We start from the raw sequence: 9,088 nt of genomic DNA on the forward strand, positions 1-9,088 counted from the left end.
GGCCATTATGCTGTCTCTCTTCCTTATTACTAGAGTCGTTTTCTTGGTATTTAATTATTGTTGAATGCTCCCCACTATCATAAATGGTGAGAAGTATCCAAGTACTGCCAGGTTTGTTCTCCTTTGGGTGAGACACCATTGGGCCTGGCAAACAAGAGGTCTTCTGTATCTTTAAAAGTTGTGCAGGGGGGAGGGAGAATTCAACCTTGTGGTTTTTCCCATTACAGAGTTGCAAGAACACCTGCACGTGGCTGAATTCTCTCTTCTCTTAAAGATACAGGATCAGTCTCAGGCCCTGAGCCTGGCAACCCTACTGGGGCTGATAGGAGTTCTAGTCCAAGATGTCTGGAGGGCACCGTGTTAGCTATTCCTGGTCTATAAGAAGGAGAAGGTGATGCTCCATTTCCTTGCTTGGGTCACTTTTTTGCATGCTTGAAGAGGGCAGATGAACAGGCAGCAACGACAAGGTTAAGCAAGGCCAGAAGCCTCTGGGGACCAGCAATGGGCCCTCTGCTGAGGTATAGACCTTGGTAGGCACCTGGCAATGCCAAGCAGTGGTGCAGCTTGGTAATTTTAGACTCTGGACTTCATGTTCTTATGCCCTCGCCACCACTTTAGATGGTAATATGCCTTACATCACGGAAAGTCCTGCCCTAATGACACCACTGATGCCAACTCCTGATACCCGTTACACCTCCACCACCACCCTGTGACGCATGCTCATTCTATAATATCTCAAGGTTCCCATGGAAAACTGTGTGACAATCAAACACAGAAACAAATAACAGAAAGGTAAACAGGAAAGTTAAACCTCTGGATAGAAACACAGGATGCTGCCTAGTACTGAGTTGTCTAGCTCAGCATCATTTACACTCACCACTGGCAGCAGCTGTCCAGGATTTCAGATAAGGTTTCTTCCCCAGCCCTACTTGGAGATGCCAGGGATTGAACCTGGGACCTTCTGCACGCAAAGGTGGTGCTCTACCACTGAACCATGGCCCTTCTCCAGGTTAGTCCCCTTTCTCCATTTTGCATGTATACACATATTTGTTGGCACTTAGCATGGCCTAAATGGTCAAAGAAAGCCACCGAATCCAACCAATTCACTTTCTGTTCACAAAAGCAGCCTGCTCGGTCACCTGAAGGAAATCCTGAATTGTCACAGCACCTGACCAGCTGCTTAGAAGTCTGGCGGCAGGCTTCCACCTTGGGTTAGTCGGAGAACTGGCTCTTACCTGCAACGTTCCAGCCAGGAGCACTCCGCCACTCCAACAAGGGTGCAAGCAGTCCCAGGGGAAAGAGGAAAACCACATACCTGCCCTGCATTGTGCTGTTTGATGCAAATGTCCAGTTAAGAATTAAAATGACTTTATTTATATGGTGTTCCATGATGGAATGGAGGGGGTGTTGAACTCTAAATATGGCAGCCAATGAAAAATGCCAAGGACCAGACTCAGCCTGGAGGAGCTGCTGTGTCTTATTTCAAGTAGGCACCATGTTCTTGCATAAGGAACATTCCATGTAATTCAGGGACATCTGGAAGCCCATCTTGGCACAGTCGGAAAAAGATCAGGACCTAAGACTGGACCTCTTCAGGAGTCTCCAAGGAAATGGGGTTGGTTTACAAACTTTCACAAACTTGTGGTCTGGTGCACACAAATGTAATTTGAACTAATCTGGATAGCTCTAGAGTGTTCCTCCTTAATGGTTAACTGTTCTGGTTTCCTGAATATCCATATCCATTTCCGTTTTAAAAAACTGTATAAAGTAGCTTTGCTCATGACCGGGTGGTCACATTAAGCAGCCACCATGCAGTGCAGACACATTGCCATCCTCATCCTGGGACTTCTCGCATCCTGGTTTGAGCCACTGGCTGCCTCTGACAGTATATCAGGTAAGAGCTGCAGTTCAGTTATCCTCTGGCCATTATGGGCCTCCTGTATGCTGCTCCCTCGCCTTTCTCCAAATGAGGGGGCAAATACTGTATGAATAGGTGGGGAGGCAAAGGGACTGAGCTGTGTTCATGGCAACATAGTAGCATAGGATGCTGCTGGGACCAAGGCTCAGGGAATCTGGGAGGGGTATGCTGAACCCAGGCAAGCGCTTCAGACTTTTAGAGAGAGAGAAACAATTACTTCACTATTAAACAAACCCCTCACAAATATTGGGGCCTCATAAAAGGAACAGTCCTGGATAAAGTCCTGCTGCTTAGACTCTCTCCTTCTGCAGGGCCCTGCCTGTTGCCTGGGTAAATGGGATGAATAGGTCTCTTCCTTAATACATGCACTGCAGGCTTCCAGATCCCCTGCTCCTCATAGCCATTCTGTCCCACAGAGACTCTCTCTATCTCCCTTCCTAGATTTTTCTTCTCCAATCCCGTCCTCACAGAGCAGCTCCAACTTTCACTCCCAATTGCTCTTTTTCAACAGTCAACCCCCTTTCCCCCCAGCATTCTACTCATCGTGGCAACTGTTGCTATGACGGTGACATGTTACTCCCCCAGTTTTCATGAGTCCATCCCTGGACTTTCACACCCATCCACGTAACTCTTCTCTATGATTATAGCAGCACAGAATTTTAATAGTTTCAGCAACATGAAATCATTGAATGTAAAATAGGTTGCAAACTATCTTTCATCTTTCTGCACTTGTCACACAGGGTTCCATTCTAGCCTTCCGCAATCCACCCATGTGATGCCATTGCCTTATTTAGTCTCAAACAAATCCACTTGTCCCGCGGCATTTGTGATGCTGGGGTGAAACTCCACTGCTGAGCAACCTCTTGTCCTGCTTCCCCAACCAAATCACAGCTCTCCAAATCACGTTCTTGTGCAATTTTCCTTGATTCAGGTTCTACCCTCACCCAGGTAGAACACCCCCATGCATAGTCGGCAGATTCCACAATGTCCACTTGACAGGATTCTCCCACCAGTTCTATGATGCTGACCTGCCTCTCTCCCCTTCCTTGGAGTTACTTACAGGGCACTCCCCATCCTCTTCCCCAGCAGACTGCCTTTGATTCCCCTCCCTTCCCTTTTCTTGGGAACAGTTTCAGCCTATTCCTATGTACGGTGTTCCTTATTTCTCCAGAAAAAATGGAAATGGACTGCCTTCAAGTCAATCCCAACTTACGACCACCCTATGAATAGGGTTTTCATGGTAAGCGGTATTCAGAAGGGGTTTACCATTGCCTCCCCTGAGGCTGAGAAGCAGTGACTGGCCCAAGGTCACCCAGTGAGCTTCATGGTTGTGTGGGAATTCGAACCCTGGTCTTCCAGGTCATAGTCCACCACCTTAACCACTACACCACACTGGCTTTCATTTCTCCAGAGTCATTGGTCATTGGTTATTACATAAAACCGACACATTTTCAAATGACACCTTAACCACTTTGTTCAAGTCGCTGTCTCCAGTAAATTCTCCAGCTTAGTCCCCCTTGCCTCAGTCCCAACAAACGGCATCTCTCACTTTTATTTCAGGTAACTCTAATCTTTCATCGTTGTTTCATTTCTGTTTGTCCTGCTCGCTGTCTTTGTTCATCCTGACTTGTTCATATAATCTTTGCAACCTTTGGTGATGGTGCTTTATCCCGTCATCAGGATTTCCATTGATTGATTGACTCTTTGTGTTTTCCAAAGAAACAATATCAGCAGGTAGTTTCTCCCTTCTCCCAAACATCAGGTAAGCAGGTGCAAACTCTGAAGGCTGCTGTTGTAAAGAATCATTACCTCACATAGGTGGTCTGACCAATGCCGCCTTTCCTCCTCAGCAAATTCAGTACCAATTGATTTATCCTTTCACGCATCCCATTCCCGAGGATGGGAACATCCACACAACTGACAGAATTCCTGAAATAGTTCACATTCGAAAGAGCAGCTCCAATTCTCACTCCAACTGCCCGTTTCCAATTGTCAACCCTTTTCCACTTTCCCACAATGCTCTGTTCCCCGTGGAAACAGTTGCTATGAGGGTGTCACTGCCTTACACTGACTCAGACCATTGGTCCATCTAGCTCAGTATTGTTTACACTGACCTGCAGCAGCTCTCCAGGTTTTCATGCAGGAGTCTTGCCCAGTGCTGCCTAGAGATAACAGAGACTGAACCAGTGGCTCCCCGTCCAGTAGCGTAGTGGCAAATTCAGAAGCGCAGGGTCCCTTTATGATAGTCACAGCCACGCACTCCCTTTTTTTGCTGCTGGGTTGAGAATGAAACCCTTGTTAACACCTTCTCCCACAACAGACATCCCTAGGAGCTATTCAGCATGAAAGGAGAGTGTGCTAACTACTGAGAAGAGTGGCTTCTCAGTGACTGACTCACTTCCTTTCACTCTGATTGGTTCTAATCCGCAGGAAAGGACAAGGGAGCATGTTAGAAGACTCTTGCTACAGGAAAGGGGTATGTCTTGAATTATGAGAATGGGGGCGGGAATAGCTAATTTAATGTTTGTTCCTTAAAAATCAAAAAGCCCTCAGAGGAGACATGTCTTCTTGTGCTGGAGAACAGAATATGCAGCTTTCAGAGATGAAAAAAAAGAAGGCTTTGAGCTGCATTTTTTTTTCTTTTCGGTATTGAGATTCGAGCAATTGCTTAAACAAGGCCGGGGAAGCTGTGGCCTTCCAGATGATGTTGAACTACAACTCTTATCATCCCTGATTGGCCATGCTTGTTGAGGGTGATGGGAGTTGTAGGCCAGCAACAACTGGAGGGTGACATGTTTCTCATCCTTGTGTTAAAAGGTCCAATGCAGCGGCAAAGGCAGTGGAGGCCAGTCCACTGCCTCACCAACTTCAGTCTGCCCTCAGCCAGCCTCCTCCTGCCTGCTGTCTTACAGTCCAGAGGGTGACACCGGCTGTCACTGGCTCCGGCTCCACCATGTCTTCTGCACCACCCAACCCAGGGAGCACCAGCTGCTATTGGGCATGTTCTAATTATTATTCAAAAGCACAGCCAGCTCTTTGGAACAAACTTAATGAGCCCAAATCAGAAGTATTTTAAAAACTTGATGTACATATTGATTAGCAAGCTTACAATAGTGACATTATTTTCAAGTGCCATAATGTTATTTAAAAGAGAGAGAGAGAGATTATCTGAGTCATTTTGTCTTTGTTTCTTCATCTCCTTCCCCTCCAGCAACTATGCCTGAAAAATGTCAACTCCCTCTGCTTCCAGGACCGTGTAGAGCAATCCATCATCGCTATTACTATAACATAAACACTATGAGATGTGAGGACTTTATATATGGTGGCTGTTATGGCAATGATAATAACTTTGATGAAAGGAATGATTGCGTTCATGAGTGTGAAAGTTACGGTAAGAGCAAAAGACAAACAAAAGCATCTGCATGTTTATCTTAATTAACAATACTGATTATTTCCTGACTAAAAACTCACTATTACAAAGAAAAAATCAAAGACATCAGGGGATGACTGCTGCCATACCAATATTGGCAAGGAGTTCCACAGGGCAGGACCACCTACACCAAAGGCTCGGCCCCTGGTAAAGGCCAGCCAAACCTCGAGGGCATTTGGGACCACCAACAGTGCCCCATCAGAAGACCTCAGTGACTCAGGCAGAGCATAAAGAATCAGGTAGACCTTTAGGGACTTTGGACCCAAGTGATTTAGGGCTTTGTGAATTAACACGTTGAACTTGGCCTGGTAACCGACTGGTAACCAGTGAAGTTCTCTCAGCAGCGGAGTAGCATGTTGCCCGTGTCCTGCTCCTGTGAGTAGTCTGGCCACTGCATTCTGCAATAGTTGCACCTTCCAGACCAGATACAAGGGCAACCCCACATAAAGCATGTTACAACAATCAAGGAGGTTACTAATGCATGGATCATGGTGGTCAGATTATCCTGGACCAGGAACAGTCGCAGCTTATGTACCAGCCAAAGGTGGTAGAAGGCACTCCTAGCCACAGAGGTCACTAGGGCCTCTAGCGACAAAGATGGATCAAGGAGTACCTCCAAGCTGCAGACTTGCTTCTTCAGAGGGAGTACAACCTCAGCCAGAACATGCAGTTTACCTGTCTCCTGGACATGGGAACCACCCATCCATCAGGCCTCCATCTTTCTGGTTTCAAGCTCAGTTTTTTGGCCCACATCCAGTCTACCACTGCCACTACATTCAGGCTAAGCACATTTCATGTGTAACTTACAATCACAATAGCTTTGGTCAATCAGCCATTTCCAAAAACCTAAAGTTTGTGTGCCTTGAATCAAAAGCAGATAGTGTCTGAAAAATCAATATCCATTGCTGTTTTTTTTAACATTACCACCAATATCTCCAGTGCAATAATTTATTTTCTTTTCAGTAAGATCAGTGTGGTGATCAGTTTTAGCTAGTGGGGTGTGGAAATGCGGAGAACCGAAGACTGAAATTTGAGAAGGAGAGAAACCCAACATGTCAGATTTGCCCATCCTTACTTCAGCAAAACCTCATGTTAAATATGTTTATCATCATGTTGTAAATTGTGCTGTAGAGATAATGAACATGTTCTGGTTTAAATAAGTGATAGGCTGGTCTGTAATTGTCATTGTGTACTGTATGGTATGTTGTTACTGGCTAAAACAATAAGACTGGACTGACCTGGTTCCAACTCCCACTCCTAAACAAAAAAGAATCCCTAATGGTCACACTGATGCTTTGGTATAGAAATAGCCTATGCCCCACTTTCATATTTAACAACAGTCTACACTCCTTCAAATTTCTTTGTGATTAACTCTCCTCTCTTTCCTCAGCTCCACGTCCAGTCCGAGACCTCTCACTAGACATCTAATTAATCTGCCACTGGGTCCTCCCATGAAGCAAAGTCACAATGAGAAATAATTCTGACTCTCTTCCAGCTCTACCAGACATTTCTGGAGGTTTCTTGCCAATCAACTCAACTGTTCTTCAGCAAATGGTGGATTGTGCTTCTTGAGCATTATTGGCCTCAAATCTCTTTTTCTCTCATGTCCATGGAACAGAACAAACTGAGCCTTCATCGTTGGGGCCCTCCAGACTGGAGCTTTATTTCAGGGGTATTCTGCAATGTGTTCTTGACAAAGCAGTAGCACATTAGAGGTGGATTTATCCTGCTTTAGTTTGTTTTGAGATGCTTCCCCAGCGCTACCACATTATTGTTGTCTGGAGGGGCTATAGTGCAATAAAAGTGGTACAAAAATAAACCAGAATATTTGTGGTATTAAAAGTTATGGGATTTCAGCAGGAAGTTATGGGACACGCACTGATTGGAAATGAAGCAGTGTGACTGTACCAAACATTTTGCATTTGCAAACGGTATTGAAAGTGGGATTGCATGTGACTGCCCTGATAGCATCATGACCACAAATAAACAAGAATGCACAATAAAAAGGATGTCTAGAGGGTCCCCCAATATGTAGTCTTTGGAGGAGTAAATAATCTAACAACATCCAGACCCAAAAGAGCTATAGGGAAATAGTTACTATGGAAAAAACCTTACCGGAGTTTCTACATACTTTTAACGAGCTTCCAGGCTATGACATTTTCCCAAACAAAAGTTTCCAGTATTAAACATTTTAAAACTCTGGAAAGAAGCAAATGACTCTTCATGTTTCCCTATATTTAGAGTATTTTTCTTTGTTGCAAATATAGCAGTAAGAAAAACAAAAGAAGCCATGTCAGCTCACATTAACAATAAGAAACATCCATCAATCCTAATTTAAATATTTATATTAATATAAACAGTCCATATGTCCAAACCTACGGCCATACTACCCTGAACAAGCCTGATCTCACCTGTTCTTGGAAACTAAGCAGAGTCAGACCTGGTTAGTACTTGGAGACAGCCTGGGAATACTGGGTGCTATAGGCTTAGAGGGAGGCAATGGTAAACCACCTCTGAATACCTCGTACCATGAAACCCTATGAATACATCCAAAGGATTCATAGGGTCGCCATAAATCGTAATCGACTTGAAGGCATATAACAACAACAACAACATGTCCAAATAGATATCCAAATGACATGGATAATGATAACAAATAGGTTGAAATGTAGAAAGGGTAGTAAGAACTTCAGCCCATTGAGTAATGGATGATGAGTGCTTATATTTCCAACATTGAAGTACAAGTCTCTCTGTAACCATAAGGGCTCATAGGATCCACCTTCATTGTCTATCTGTTGGTCTCCACATCACAGGAATATAATTTAAAAGGGTTGTATTCAACAGTAGTCATCCTCAGAGCAGACCCATTGAAATTAATAGGCATGGCTAACTTTCCATGAATTTCAGTGGATCTATTCTGAATAGCCATCAGTTGGATACAACCCATATATGTGTGAACATCTGCAAATATCAAGGATCTTTCCAAACCAAAGTTAATACAAACAATAATTTCTGACCAAATAGAAGACACCAGAGGACACACCCACAATTGTATGCCTCAAAAAGCCATTACCAGCATTACATCTTTCTGAACTAGCCTATTCCTTCCTGTAAAGATGTTCTGGAGTCCAATTTACACAAAACAACAAATCTTTGTTGAATCAATCTCAGTTTTAAATCAAAAGAAGCATTACATATAGATGCTAACTTTCCATTGATAAGGCTGGCTGGAACATTCTAACTCCCTATTTTCCAACCAGCAAGTGAATTACTCAGGCAGTTTATTATTTATTTATTATTTATTAATTTCATTTATACCCCGCCTTTCTTTCCATGATAGAAACCCAAGGCGGCTTACATATGGTTTAAGTGGGTACAGATACTGTTTTGTCCAAGTCACTCCTTCCTTAGGACCTAATTTAGCTTTATGTTGTACTTCTGTTTACAGCATCTATTCTAAAACCAATAGCTGCATTTTCCAGGAGGGATGTTAACCCATCCTGTTTTCACCTTGGAAAAGGATACCTGCATATGATCCCAAGTTCATTCCCTGACATCTCTAGGTAGGATTGGGAAAGACTCCTGTCTGAAACCCTTGAGACCTGCACCGGCCGAGGTAATCTCAATGCAAGAGAAGGAAGCCTGACCAATTTCCACCTATGTCAGGAGTCAAGGTCTACCACCTGCTCAGGAGCAGCTAAGAGGCAGCCACTCTAGGTAGTATTCCAAAAAGTCCTTTC

At 44.1% G+C, this 9,088-nt stretch overlaps 1 long non-coding RNA gene across 2 annotated transcripts; it reads left to right on the forward strand.

Moving 5' to 3' along the window:
• The first annotated feature begins 305 nt into the window (after positions 1 to 305).
• LOC133368672 (uncharacterized) lies at positions 306 to 7,127 on the forward strand. Of its 2 annotated transcripts, none has more exons than XR_009758726.1 (3): positions 306 to 391; positions 5,130 to 5,309; positions 6,739 to 7,127. It is a non-coding gene; the product is annotated as an uncharacterized LOC133368672 (long non-coding RNA). The 2 variants fall into 2 exon arrangements; XR_009758725.1 differs by lacking the exon at positions 306 to 391 and adding an exon at positions 1,806 to 1,894.
• Positions 7,128 to 9,088: the final 1,961 nt, after the last annotated feature.

Source organism: Rhineura floridana, chromosome 12 (assembly GCF_030035675.1).
Source record: "Rhineura floridana isolate rRhiFlo1 chromosome 12, rRhiFlo1.hap2, whole genome shotgun sequence".
Lineage (NCBI taxonomy): Eukaryota > Metazoa > Chordata > Lepidosauria > Squamata > Rhineuridae > Rhineura > Rhineura floridana.